Here is a 15,502-nt window from a genome sequence, read left to right as displayed (position 1 = left end):
CAGAGCCCAATATCAACATCGAAATTGCAATAACTTTGTTCCAAAAGGGGCAAAGTAAGCAACAATCCCACCAGATATGCATCAGGGAACCCGTGTCATTATTTCATTGCCAACACGTATCCGGTACACCAGGGAACATTTTAGCAAGTGTCAGTGGACATCTATACCATCGCGATAAAACCTTGAATTGCATCTCAACCACTGGATAACTAATTGAGCTTACAAAGGTGGCCCAAAAGCTTTTTCCCCAGTCTTCCTCTGTTCAAACAATCTGTAGGTCATGACCCCAGTCCCTTGTGTACTTAGGGAGATCCAGGAACTTATGTTAAATCAGGAATCAATAGCATTTTGAGAGAAAATGCGTTGGACGGGAAAAGTCCGAGCACATGCTCTCAAAAATGGTCAAATACCTCCGGCTGAAGCAATTTGTATTGGGGAGTAACGTCCGCCCTAGTATTACTACTAGGGCGGACGTTACTCCCCAATACAAATTGCTTCAGCCGGAGGTATTTCCAAATTTCCAATGGTGGGAGGCTCCATTTCGACTGCAAGGTAGGGAAGGGGATTATTTCTCCATTTTTTTACTAGCTGGCCAATATGTGTCACCCCCATCATCTTCCATGAATCGAACCCCCAGCCGGAGACCCACGGAAGAAAGTCTGGATTATTAAACAGTGGCGTAAAGGGAGAAAATTTGGAAGGGACATATGGGAGGACCCTAAGCCTATTCCAGCATAACAGTGTAGGGCCAATGGTAGGATGTGCAATGATAGGGAGCTTTGAGCACCAGGAGTAATGAGCTATGGGAGAGGATAAGGCCGCACTCTCTATAAGTACCCATTGTTTAGTGTCATGTGATCGGGTCCACTCCATTATCCTATTAAGGACAATGGCGTCGTAATACAGAGAAAAATGGGGCAACTGAAGATCACCCATGTGTTTGCAGTGGAAGAGTATGGCATGTTGGAAGCAAGGCCTCTTGTTACCCCAAACAAAATCTCTAGCTGAATTGTGCAAGTCCCGAATCCAGGTTTTGGGAATATGACCTGCGAGCATCTGGAGGAGATATAGAACCCTGGGTAAAACGTTCATTTTAATTACACTAAGTCTCCCCAGCCAGAAAAGCCTCTTGTTGCCCCAGTCCCAAAACTCGGAGCGAAGTGTGGTAATTTTTGAAATTTGTCATCAAAAAGGCATGTTAAATCAGTATTCAATGTAACCCACAAGTATTTAAAGCTAGAGGGATGCCAGATGAATGGAAAGGATATTTGAAGATCCTCGAGGGATTGGGATGGAGCTGACACATTCACTGCCACTGACTTAGAAAGGTTAATTTTAAAATTGGACAGAAAACCAAATCTACAGAATTCAGACATCAGTTTGGGGATAGATACCGCCGGGTTCGATAGGACAGCTAACAAATCAACCAGAAACAATGCAAGTTTATATTCTCTACCCCCTACTGTAAATCCTGAAACATTTGGATTACGTCTAATGGATCCAGCTAAAGCCTCCATGCAGAGAATGAAAATGAGGGGCAAAAAAGCCCTGATCAGAACTGGTTTGGACAGGGCTCCATTAATTTTAATTCTTGCTGTAGGGGAACTATATAGTGCCAAAATGCGGCACAGGCTACCAGGTCCAAGCATGGTCCTGAACAGGTCCATGAAAACCCAGTTAACTCTGTCAAATGCCTTTTTCGGCATTGGTGGACAGCACCACTACCAGGGTGCGGCTTTGAGAGGCTAGATGCATCAAGTCAATTATTTTAGTCGTGTTATCACGAGCTTCCCTTCCAGATACGAATCCCACTTGGTCTGAATGGACAATATTGGGGAGCAATAACTTCAATCTGTTTGCTATAAATTTATCAAACAGCTTGATGTCCGTGTAAGGAGTGATATCGGACGGTAACTTGCACACTGAGCCGGATCTTTCCTTTCTTTTGGTATGACCGTAATGAAAGCCTATAATGCATGGGGGGAGAAACCACGATCACCAGCGACCTCATTGAAGGCCGTCAACATCTTAGGTAATAGAGTCTTTAAAGAGTTTATAATAAGAGATAGTATAGCCATCAGGGCTTGGGCTCTTCCCAGAGGGAGTCTCTTTAAGAGCCTGTTCTAATTCTGGGAGAAAAAATGGGAAGTCCAGCCAGGCACTGTTGCCCCCTGACAACCTGGGGAGTCCCGCTTCACAGAGGTACTTATCCACCAAATCCTGTGTATCCGGCAGTGGCTCCGGGGATCTTGGAGATTATATAGTTTAGTATAATAGGGGTGGAATCCGTCAGCTATGACTCTTGTGAGGGTACGGCGGGTCCCCGCCGCACCCTGCACTGATTGGATGTATAGGGTAGCCCTTTGTGTGTGGAGTGCTCTAGCTAATGGCTTCCCTGGTTTGTTACCCCATTGAAAAAAGCGGTTTCTGCATAACCTATAGTCCTTCTTAATGTCCTCAAATAGCAGGGCATTGAGGGCTGTTCTTGTCTCATTCAGTTCAGTCAGAACCGGAGGAGATGGTCCTGCCTTGTGTCATGTCTCCAGGTCCTTCAACCGCAGAAGCAAGGCAATTTTTTCCCCCAGTTTTTCTTTTTTCATCATTGAGCTTAGCTGGATAAACTTCCCACGCAGGACGCACTTATGTGCTTCCCATACCGTGACTCTAGAGACGCCTGGCATCTCATTAGTTACAAAGTAGTTATCTATAGTCTCAAGCAATTGAGGTTCAAACCGCGGATCCATTAAAATGTGTTCGTTTAACCTCCAAGTACACTGTTTAAAATGTGGGCAGGACAGTTCCAGAGTCAGGGAAACGAGAGCATGGTCAGACTAGGTGATCAACCCAATATCGGTGTCCTGGATTAAATGCAGAAATCTGTGAGGCAGAACGAAATAATCAAGTCTGGGGTAGGTGTTGTGTGGCCTAGAGTAGAATGTATAATCCTTGTCCCCTGTGTGTTGGAGCCTCCACGTGTCAACCAGCTGGTGTTCACGGAGAGAGCGACGCACTCGACGATGCGGAGCTAGTGAGGGTCTAGCTGGTGTCCCAGAGATATCCACCTCCGGTTGAAGAGAGCAATTGAGGTCTCCTCCTATTATTGGGATACCCTTGACCAGTAAGGCAACGCGATTCAGCACCGTCACGAGGAAGCTAGGTTGTGATTGGTTGGGGGCGTATATATTATTAAAGGTATATATCTGATCGAACAATTTACATTTAACCAGGAGTGTTCTGCCCTCCTCTAGCGTTATGGATGTCATGTCTTGAAATGGTAAAATTTAGCATAACAAAATAGCATCTCCCAGAAACCTACTCTTGCTATTTTTATTATAAAAGGAGTATGGGTAATTGCAGTCCTTAAGAGCTGGAGCAACCCCAGTTTTGAAGTGCGTCTCCTGGAGAAATGCAATATCAGCCCTGAAGGCAAAAATGTCTCTAAGCACCCTTGAGGAAGGAAGGAAGGAAGGAAGGAAGGAAGGAAGGAAGGAAGGAAGGAAGGAAGGAAGGAAGGAAGGAGAAAGTACATTTGGAAGACAGTTCAAAAAACTAACTTAATCAGAAGTATGTAATACTACCTATGAAATTAGAAATAGAACACACTACCACCACTTGGGAGCTCGGGCGTGAGAACCACGCCGGAGACCAAGAATACTAGGGTGGTGTCGGGGTAACTGGGGGTCAGTGTCAACACCAGCCCTAATAACAAAATCAATATAACAGTCAGGAACTAGAATAACAGTTCAATCACATAACCGTAAGGTAACTGTAAAACATGTAGCTAGTGACAACATCCACCAACTCGGGAGGGTCGAGTGAATGCTTATCAAGCCGATAATGGTCTTGTTGCCACGAGTATACCTCCAGAAGGGGAGAGGTTCATCGCGGCAAAGAAACCTCCTCGACCCAACAGTAGCCATTGAAAGTGAACAAAGGCACTCGAAAAGGAGCAAGCAAACCTCCCAAACCACCAAGGGGCCCTCACTTCTTCACCGTCTGCGTGGGGGTTCAGTGCTCCGTAGGGGGCTTTCGGGTTGCAGTGGTCAAGGTGCCAGACATTGTCAGGGTGAGAGAGTTCCAGTGGAATAGAATGAATCAGGGGCTCCTGCCAGTCTGGAAGGGTGACCAGGGGCAACCCGAGCTCTTGACAAAAAGGAGGCAAATCAGTCGAGTCTTTAAGTGAGTACAGCTTCCCATTATGCGAGACCTGCAGGCTAAAAGGAAAGCCCCATCTGAATTTAATTCCCAACTTTTGGAACTCCACAGTAAGCGGTTGTAGGGCCCTGCGCTTTTGAAGGGTTGACCATAATAAATCTTGGAAGATCTGAATCCTATGAACATCAATCTCCATCACATCCGTGCGACGAGTATTGTGGAGGATATCCTCTTTTTCTGGGTAATAATGTAAATGGCAAATGATGTCATGAGGACGGTCAGATGGCACCCCTCTGGGTCTCAAAGCCCGATGAGCTCTGTCAAATTTGATTATGGACGCAGGATCCCAGCCTAGGAGCTCGTTAAAGATCTTCGTCAGAAAGTCAATAAGTCCCTGGGGTGGGATGTCCTCTGAGACCCCCCGAACCCTCAAATTATTTCTTCTTCCACGATTATCCAAATCATCCAGGCACTCTTGAAGCTGTTGGAGACTGGTTGCTTGTCTGATGACTGTAGCTCTGAGGGCATTGTGGGCCATGGTTGTGTCAGAAGAAAAGCCTTCCAATGAAGTTAGTTGGGATCCAATGTGAGATATCTCAGATTGAACGATGGCAATCTCCGAGCGGACTGTTTCTCTGAATCTACTCTCCAGTTGTTCAAAGTCTTGTTTCGTTGGTAGGGCCCAAAGAAGGCTTAAAATCTGTGATAGGCTTCATGGCGCTGATGTTGTGTGCAGATCTGCCGCGTGGGCCCCCACTCGAGAGGGGGAGTCTGAGACTTACCTTGAGGCACCTTGGAATCACCAATGGAACGTCGGTAGTTGTTGTTATGTGATTAGAACAGCATCCCGTCAGGGCCAGCGTCAACACATTCCCCCCAGAATAGAAGTGGCTAGACGGGCATCAGTATAGAAGTAAACTTGCAAGGAAGGGCTTAATAATTGTATGCAGCCACTGGAGGGCACAAAAGCATCAGACATGAAAAACAGCAGGTGTGTAGAAAGTGATCCCAAACTGTATTGCTGTATCTTTAGAATATTGTTGTGAGGATATACTGGGGAAGCAGAGCATGTGTTGGGTTATGGAGGGGAAAACACAGGTGCCCAGCTCCAGATTAGTAATCAGCTGGGTCTGCAGATTGAACTAGAGAAGGAGGGAGAGCAGTGCTTATGAGAGCTGCACTTACCCTCTCACTGCTCAGCGGTCACACCGCTGTCCAGGGCCGATGGTGCAGAGGGCAGGAGGTGCTAGCCAGAGTCCTGCCAGTGACTGCAGTGCCTTAGTAACTGCCCAGCTGCACAGCAGGGTGATCGCGGGTTCAGCTGCAAGATGGCCGCCGCCCGCTGGTGATGTGCGCTACAGCTGTCTCCGCCAGCAAGCTCTCCAGCGTCCGGCCACCTGCAGGATGTTGACCCCTGATAAGTGAGGGACCAGGGGATGGGGATCAGAATCCGAGCGAGTGGGAGGTCTGCAGTGCAGGCGGAGCGGGTCCCGGCAACTGGACGCCTCCTGCGGCCTCCGCCTGAAATCGAGGTGCCGACTCCAGAGAGGACGGTAGGCCGCAACCCGCGGGGAGCAGCGCGGGTCTTCCCCGGCTCTGCAGAGCAGACCTTCCAGCACAGTGTGGCTCAGCAGGGCTGGGAGACTTGTCACAGTGTGGGGATTGGCAAAAACCAGGGTAAAAACCAAATTTTATTAGTGTTACAGGCAGGAGCTTTGTATAATCACGTGATGCCAGCCAAGCAACGCCCCAGTAATATGATTTTTAATTGTCTTTAAGTGATTTTCAAAAATAATAGGAAAAAAAACCACTTGTAACTCTCATCTGCAAGTTCAATTTGTCACACACCAAAATACATGTCCCACACAAATCAACCCTTTTTTGATATTGTTACATAAAATCAGTGTCATTATTGGCCAGATTATGCTATTTAAATACCAAGCACATGATTATTTATTGTCAGGAGTGTACCAGGGATGTCCTGCAGTGTTACGACATTTTTGCCTTAAAATAATAACAAATTATATTTACCGATAATTTCATTTCTTCAAGATACTTCATGGCAGCCATTACTCTGGGAATGCATCTTATCCCCCTAGTTCTAGACAGGAAGTTTTTTCACACTTCAGGGTCCGCCCACTTAGGGTATATAGAGCTACTCCTCCCCTTCCTCCTCAGTCTTTTGAGTGTCTCCCCACATTCGGTTCCTGGAGAAAAAAACACACAAAAAAAATAGAGGGTATATTATAGGCTGCCATGAAGTATCTTGAAGAAATGAAATTATCGGTAAATATACAGTAATTTGCTATTTCCTTCTACGACGACCCCCCCTAACACAGTCAGAGCCACGCCCACTTTTGAGCAGAAGATAGCTCCGGGGAGATCCTGAGTCGGAACGATGTGCTGCAGCTTATACCACAGCAGCACAGAGGAGCCAGAAGAGCAAGGGTTACAGAGCATTTGCCCCTCACTTGCTGGTGTTTGGGTACTAGGGCTAATAAATACAATTACCCCATAGCACAGTCACATGTACATAGAACAATCACAAAGCTCTATCTGAGTCTCACTCAGAAAGTTCAGTCAGAATGGAGAGATGAGGAGTTAGGATTGCAGATGGGAGGAGTTGGGACTGTAGAGGGAGGAGTCAAGATTAAACAGTAAACCCCCCCCCCCCCCTAAAGAAAAGTCTAGATCCGTCCCTGCCTCAAGATACAGTAAGGACAAGCTATCTTTTCATAGTGAGGAGCTCCAGTAATTAAGTCATCCATCCACTGTATTGCTGGATCAGCCCTTAGTTCTCTCTGTTCTACTACTACCAGAATAGGAGCTTCATCCTACTACAGACACACTTCCTCAAATATTTAAATATATATGCATACTGTATATATACTCATACAGATACCTTCCCGAAGGGTTATTGACACATGCATAGAGTAACAGACATAACTGCAGCTACTACTTGTTCCTATGCATATGGTGTATTTGTTAAAATACGTTGTGATGTTATTTGCATGCATATTGTCAGAGATTATTGCCTAAGTGTTTGTATAGATGACTAAAAGTGTTATAGATCAGCATCGCTGATCCAGGTGAGACTGCACTGCTCCTGAAAAAGAAGATGCTGGGACACAGATTAGGAATACTACAATGTATTATTATGTTCTGTGTGCAAGTGACTGTGACAGAAACAGTTACCTATTGTATATATTTGTATCTTGCTTGGAACTACTATACTAACACTTTTGCAAAGGTCTTGAATTTTATAACCTCCTTTAATAAAGGAGGTTAATAACTTTGTGAAGACAGTTCTCTAAGACAATTCTTTGAGCAACTCATAGAATTAATTTATCCTCCTTTCGTCTCTGAAGTGAGTTGGAGGAACCTACATTTAGAGTGGAGATCCAGACCACAAGGTAAAGAAATATGGCCCTCATTCCGAGTCGTTCGCTCTGTATTTTTCATCGCATCGCAGTGAAATTCCGCTTAGTGCGCATGCGCAATATTCGCACTGCGACTGCGCCAAGTATCTTTGCTATGAAGATAGTATTTTTACTCACGGCTTTTTCATCGCTCCGGCGATCGTAATGTGATTGACAGGAAATGGGTGTTACTGGGCGGAAACAGGCCGTTTTATGGGAGTGTGGCTGAAAACGCTACCGTTTCCGGAAAAAACGCAGGAGTGGCCGGAGAAACGGGGGAGTGGTTGGGCGAACGCTGGGTGTGTTTGTGACGTCAAACCAGGAACGACAAGCACTGAACTGATCGCACAGGCAGAGTAAGTCTGGAGCTACTCTAAAACTGCTAAGTAGTTTGTGAGCGCAATATTGCGAATACATCGGTCGCAATTTTAAGATGCTAAGATACACTCCCAGTAGGCGGCGGCTTAGCGTGTGTAACTCTGCTAAATTCGCCTTGCGACCGATCAACTCGGAATGAGGGCCTATATTCCTATAAGTGCCAACTTGCCTGTATACTCACCCCACATTGTTACTCATTTTAACTTGGGTGTGTCACAGGAGTTGTCCCCCGATTTGCTCACGCCTGTTCCAAGCCAACCGCAAGTTTGCCCTGATTTTTCCTGCCTGTCTTAGGATCTTTGATTGGGGCTCCTTCAAGGATTTTATGTCGGCAACCGATGCTGACCACTTTCTTTCTAATGAAACATCTGCCTCGCCATGATACTGACACTGAGCTGTCATTGTGGTATATGTTTGAATTATTCCTCATTGTTGTTTTACTATACTTAACTATTGTACTCCATATTCTTGCTTGCCGTTAACCTTATATGTTATGGTTTCCTCTGTGGGGGACCTCCCTTTTACTTTGCTTCCTAAGGAGAGAGAATTGACTACATAGGAGAGTAATGAGTTAAACATCCTGTGAGGGGTGGACCTAGCTGTGAGGTAGTACAGCCTTAGGAAAAGGGGGAGGGTTAGGGTATATATAGGCTGGAGTGGCCATTTTGGGTCTCTTTGCTTGCTGAATTTCCTTGGGTGAGTTCTGCATTGCAGATTTTTCACCCTTACAGTTTTGTGCAAGTTTAAAAGTTATCCTATTAATTAGCATGGCCTCCAGCCGCCCACGCCGGTCCGCGGGTGCCCCAGCCCGTTACCAGTCCGGTGAGGCCGGTCCCGGGGCAGGGGTGTCCGGCTCTGAGGAGGCCGTGACTTCCCCTGGGGCCTCTCAAAGGGCAAGGGCTTCGGAACGCAGGACGCGCTCCTCCGGCGACCCTGTGGTCGCGGGTGCCTCTGCGGGCGAGCGCGGTCGGCGGCCTGGGGCGGCTCGGAGGACTGGCCTCCCGGAGAGGGGCGAGCAACAGCCCTCGCCTCCGGGGTCGGCCAGGGGTGCCGGGAGTGCGGGAACCCGCGGGCGCGCGCTGGCGCGCCTCGCCGGGCGCCGCTCAGCACCCGCTACAACGACTCCCGCTCACTCCCGCTTGCCGGGGCCGGATAGAGGCCCCACGCGGGGGGTGAGAGCTGGGCGGGAGTTAGAGGCGATCTGGGCCGGGCCCGTCGCTGGGCCCAGCGCGGGATCGTCGGGCGCACAGGCTGAGAATTCAGCGGAGGGCGCCCGGACTGGAAGCGGTGGGGCGCGCTCCGGCGGCGTCTCTCGCGCACGTGTGCGCGCAGCGACGCCGCAGCGCTCCGTGTCCCCCCAGCCCTCCTCGTTGCGGACAGTTTCCGGCGGGACGAGGGGGGGGGGGAGGCCTGGCAGGGATCAACCAGGTTTTTGGGGGAATCTGCCCAGCGGTGCTGAGGACACAGCATCGCGGGCACCAACTGTCACACGGAGCGGGGGAAACCGGGCTGGGCCAGCTGGCTCCGTCCGGCGGCAGGTTAGCCTCAGTGAAGGGGCAGGACGAGAGGCGGGCAGCACTCCCAGGGGGCCTGGGCACGGGAAATATGGAGGGGTGTATATACGGGTGAGGTGCCCTAGCATTTCGGACCCTTCCCCCCAGGGCCGACCTGGCCGCGGATCGGATGGGTCCTGGTTGCCGATGCCCAGCGGCGGTTCTACTCGGCGCGTCCCTCCCACACGGCAGCCATCAGAAGACGTCTCAACGCCACGGGGTCACGCTGAACCGCAAGGCGCGTTTGCGTCGGCCCTCGCCACGGTGGTGGCGGCGTTGGGTCCGCTCGCCGTGGCCCCGGAGCTCGAGGGCGTGTCCGGGGGGATGCCGGGCGGATCAGGCGTTGGTGCCGTTTCAGCCGCCCAGAGGGTAGCGCGTGCGTGCCGGGAGCTTGGTGCGGCCGCCGCACAGCTACATCAGCAGCCACGGCGAGGCGAGAATGTGCAGTCATCTGGCACGCCCACGCCTGGACGGGCTAGGCGCACGCCACTGTTTGTGTCCGGGTCCTCTCTCCCTTTTCTGCCCGCAGATGTTCAAGCAGATACTGGGGTACCGGAATCGGAAGATGAGGACGTTACGTACGTCGCGCCTGAGGAATCTGGATCTGACCAATCTACGGCTTCAGGTGAGGCGGAACAGTCGGGGTCGGTTTCAAGTACGCCCTCGGGTTCGCACAGCTCGTCCCCTTCCTCCTCTTCTTCCTCTCATTCCTCCTCCTCCCTTTCTTCGGCAGCGTCCGACGTCAGTAGCACGACAAAGGCGAAGAAAAGGGCGACTAAATACACCAAGAAGGCGGCTGGGCAGCAGGAGAGGCGTAAGAGGCGAAGGCGGCTTAGCAAAGAATCTCGCAGGGCCAGGAAGCGACGCGACTTGCCAAGCGTGGTCCGCTGCGAATATACCGCGGTCATGCGGGGGCTTAGGGATAGCTGCAGCAAGAGGATTCGCATACGTAGATGTCTTCGTCTTGACGAAAGACGCTAAAAAAGAGTTTAAGGCAGCAACCGCTAAGAAGGGCATAGGGGCCGAGGCGTTCCGCACGTTTGATAACTGGCTGGCGGGATTTTGGGTTTTCGCGGCTTGTTACCTTGAAGACAGGCCGGAGGAACATATGAATGTCATTCGATACCTGCATCTCGTGCACGATATGCAACGCACGTCGGCGGGTAACGAATGGCGCAGGTATGATGAGGAATTCAGGGAGAAGCAGGACGGGTTGTACGTTATGGACTTTGGTTTCAAGGACGTGGAGGTATGGCTTAAGGTCACCAGGGCCTCGCAGCAGGCCAAGGAGCGCAGGGGCGGACGGACACCGTGCTGGGCCGTCCGCCCATGCGCCCGGCGCGGACGGCGGATCGGCCAGGCCAGGTAGGTCGGCCGTCCGGGCAGGGAAACAGCCCGCAATGAAAGGACTATGTTTAACAACGCGGCATGTTCCTACGGCAAGCAGTGTCGGTTCCGTCACGCTTGCCTCCATTGCGGGGGTTCCCACCCTGCCTCATCCTGCTTCAAGAGTGCTCGGCAGGGTCCCCGTTCTAAGCAATCCTACACGAGAGGGGCACCCGGCGGGAGCGCTCCACAGGGCGCCAACGCCAATTAGGTTAGAGGCTATTGGTAGATGGTTGGATTGGTATCCGAATAGGGAGGATGCCAGGTTTTTATATTCAGGTTTTAGTTTTGGTTTCCGCTTGCCTGTTGCGAGCGATGTTACGGTTCGGGCGCAGAGGAACCTCCAGTCTGCTCGGGCCTTGCCTTTAATGTTGCGGGAAAAGGTCGATAAGGAGGTCAGGCTGGGCAGGATGGAGGGGCCGTTTGCAACACCCCCAGTGGCGGACCTCGTCATCTCCCCGGTGGGGGTGGTTCCCAAGAAAACACCCGGGTCCTTCCGACTGATTCAGCACCTTTCCTACCCAGCGGGGTCCTCGGTCAACGACGCTATACCTCCGGGTCATTGCTCGGTAGTGTATCAGTCGTTTGACGAGGCGCTTAATTTGGTCCGCAGCTACGGCGCTGGGGCCCTCATGGCAAAGATTGACGTCGAATCCGCTTTTAGGTTGCTACCCCTCCATCCGGACTCATTCCGTTTTATGGGTTTCCGGATTGGATCGGAATATTTCATTGACAAATGTTTGCCGATGGGGTGTTCCGTTTCATGCTCGTATTTTGAACGTTTTAGCACCTTCCTGCATTGGTGCGTGGTGTCTTCGTCGGGTGGGCACGGGGTTGCCCACTACCTCGATGATTTCCTTTGTACGGGGCCGGCGGATTCGCCACGGTGCGGCAACCTGCTTTTCAGTATACGAGCATTGTTTTGTCATTTCGGAGTGCCAGTGGCCGAGGACAAAACGGAGGGACCGATCTCTTGCCTGTCATTTCTGGGAATCAAGATCGACACGGTGTCAGGCGAGTGTCGCCTTCCTTTGGACAAAGTGGCTAAGCTTCGCGAAGCCATTGGCCAATTCATGGGTTCGCGCAAGGTTAAGCTGCGGCAGGCGCAATCCTTGCTGGGCATGTTTAACTTTGCTTGTCGGGTCATCCCGATGGGCAGGGTTTTCTGCCGGAAGCTGGAAAGAGCGACCGCGGGGTGTGCCAGGCCGCACCACTTTGTACGCTTGCCCGCTGAGATAAAAAGGGATCTGGCAGTATGGGCCTCGTTCCTGGAGGATTTCAACGGTGTGCGCATATGGCAGGCACCAACGGTCGACAGCGCCAGATTGCAGCTTTTCACCGACGCGGCAGGAGCCTCCGGTTTTGGTTGCTATCTTGAGGGATCTTGGTGCGCGGCATCGTGGCCGGCAGACTGGCACCAGGCGGGTTTCACTAAGGACCTTCTGCTCCTGGAACTCTTTCCCATCATGGTTGCGCTGGAAATCTGGGGCGAGCGGTTAGCGCATCGCAGCATCCTGTTCAGATGCGACAATCTGGGCGTGGTGCATGCGATTAACAACCAGAGAGCAAAATCGCTGGTAGTGCTTCGGGTGCTAGGGCAGTTGCTGCTTACTTGCCTGCGCAGGAATGTGTGGTTTCGGGCACAACACGTACCGGGTCTAGAGAATGGGGTCGCTGACGCGCTATCGCGAGGGCAATGGGAGAGGTTTTACTGGTTGGCTCCTGAGGCCCAGGAACAAGGTTTTCATTGTCCCGGTTATGTCTGGCAGGTCATCAAGCCGGACTGGAAGGTCTAGCACTGCGTTCGGTCGCGCCATCCACGCTTAAGGCTTACAAGCAGGCCTGGAGCGAATGGGAAGAATTTGCTAGAGGACGGAAGCAACGAGGTAAGAGCGGGCATCGGATGATGCTTTCTTTTATTTGGCAGCTTTATGTTTCGGGTAGGTCTAGAGCGGTGGTGTCCCGGTACTTGGCTGGCATTGCGTTCTTCTGCAGAATTAAGGGGGTTCCCGATTTGACGAAAAGTGGGATTCTGCTTAAGGCTATGAAAGGATGGGCGCGCGTAGCACCTACGCCGCCTGACAGAAGGCGGCCCATTGATGCGGCGTTGCTGCCAGGCATCATTGGGTCGGTTGGAGCCATCGCATCATCTATGTTTGAATCGCTGCTTTTTAGATTGGCGTTCTCTATGGCTTACCACGGCGCCTTTAGGATATCGGAGTTGGTAGCGCCTTCTAAGCAAACTGATTCGCGCATGCTGGTAGAGGACGTAGTGGTGAGTGGGAGGTCCTTGCTGTGCAGATTGCGACGCTCTAAGACGGACCAGGTGGGGAAGGGCCGATGGGTCACCCTGGTTCCGGCACTTGAGGAGAGCATATGCCCAGTACGGTTGGCAGTACAATATGAGGCAGTGAGGCCCGACTGTCGGGGGTCGTGGTTGCTGCACTATGACGGGCTGCCAGTAACGAAGTTCCAATTTCGGTGGATGATGGGTCGCTGTCTGACGAGCTTGGGCCTTTCCCCCTCCCACTTCGGTACACACTCCTTCCGCATAGGGGCTGCTACGGCGGCAGCGGCCGCGGGTTTTTCGGGGGCCCAAATCCAGGCGGTGGGACGATGGAAGTCGTCCTGTTATAAGCGGTACATTCGCCCCGTCGCCTGAGATACTTTGCTTAAGCGTAGCTTGCATCAATAAGTTAGAGTAAGATAATGTTTGCTTGGTGTTTATGCATATGTTATGTTCGCTGCATGTTGGTTCGTTTACCCGTGTGTGATCCTACTCAGGGATTAGCCACTTGCCGCTGCGGGCGTGAGCCGGCAGCGGGGGTCTGGAGTTATTTTGCGATTTTTGCCTGACTTGACGGACTGAATTCTAATCATTAATTCGGCTAATCTGTTCTAATCAAAGTCCCTCAGCAGGTTTTATGCTTTCACCTCCAGCTGAGTTATTTCATGTTTTACCCTCTTTTTTATACCCCCCCCCCCTGTTTAATTTCGTTTTGTTTCTTTTGCCTTTCCCTTAATGTCTTAATGCTTTTACTTCAAATTGGCTAGAAGCTCGGGAGATCGGCTAGGCCGTTACTGCTGCGGCATTAGGGAGCAATATTTTTTTTTCTTTTTGGCAGATCCTTCAGGTTAACACAATTACATGTTATGGCGTAGAATTATAGTAACACATTTTACCCCTTTTTCCTTCCATTCAGGTTGTTTCGCTGATGGCTTGTCCGTTTGGGTGGTCGGCCACTCGTATGTCTTTTGGGCAGCAAGGTTTTTGGCCTCTGATACTTCTCAGAGGTTTCCTAGAGGTCAGGGAATCAGATGGCTTGGTTGGCGAGGTATGATGTGGACAGATCTATTGAGTAGACTGGTCAGTCAGGCCAGGAAGCATGGAGTTCCCAAGGTTTTGGTTGTCCACTTAGGTGGCAACGACCTAGGGAAGAGGACTTCCTTGGAGCTACGGTGGGCCATGATACAAGATCTGGCAAGGGTGGCCGCAGCATGGACCAATTGTATATTGGTATTTTCCCTGATGGTGCCAAGGTTGAGTTGGCGAGGTGTGAAGGACGGACGCGTAATAGATGAGGCCAGGATAAAGGTGAATGGGGCGGTGGCGAAGTGGGTCTTGGCCCACGGAGGTAAAGTGGTTCGCCACCCTAGGATTCGGTTCCGAGACAGACACCTTTTTCGGCCTGATGGTGTACATCTATCCAATGAGGGGATGATGTTTTTCCTGGAGGATCTGTTCCTAGTGTTGCAGGAGTTAGGGTAGTTTATGGTGGCGGTGCGAGGACTCTTGGATGGAGTCCTTCGCTTTTGGCGGAAAAGAACGGCAGTTTGTAGTTGTATGGTTTTTTATAGGTAGTAAGTTTCAGTGTTATATGGTTTAGGTGCACTCACCTCCATCGACTTAATGGCCGCTCGACCACCCATCCGGGAGGCAGCGGCAGGGCACCCAGGAGCGGTGGGAAGTCACTGTGGGGGTTGTGTTGACACCTATTACCGGTTTTGATAGGGTGCTGGATGGTTTCGGTCAGTTTACCAATTTAAGTTTACCAATAGTTTAATAGAGCCGTTCTTTTTTCTGCCACCATTATGCCGGCTGATTCGGCATCTTAACAAACTTTTCCCAATTACAGGTTTTGCTATGGTTAGGGTCAAATAAATAGCTAGCAATTTTTCTGCCAAAATCATGTCTCCGTGTCTTTATTTATTGGTATAAAAGGTAACTAAGGTTTACTTTAATAAGGGGGTCCACCAATTATCACTAGGATGTTTAGGAGAGAGAATTGACTACATAGGAGAGTAATGAGTTAAACATCCTGTGAGGGGTGGACCTAGCTGTGAGGTAGTACAGCCTTAGGAAAAGGGGAGGGTTAGGGTATATATAGGCTGGAGTGGCCATTTGGGTCTCTTTGCTTGCTGAATTTCCTTCCCGCCCTCCCGCCCTAAGGGTAGAGGTTGTTTTGTTTGACGCGGAGTGCATTGGCGTTTAATTGCTTAGCTGTTTTCATTCGTTGGCTATTTATAGGCGGAAAAGAACGGCAGTTTGTAGTTGTATGGTTTTTTATAGGTAGTAAGTTTCAGTGTTATATGGTTTAGGTGCACTCACCT

The sequence above is a fragment of the Pseudophryne corroboree genome, chromosome 11 (assembly GCF_028390025.1).
Source record: "Pseudophryne corroboree isolate aPseCor3 chromosome 11, aPseCor3.hap2, whole genome shotgun sequence".
NCBI lineage: Eukaryota > Metazoa > Chordata > Amphibia > Anura > Myobatrachidae > Pseudophryne > Pseudophryne corroboree.
This window is presented reverse-complemented; position numbering follows the sequence as displayed.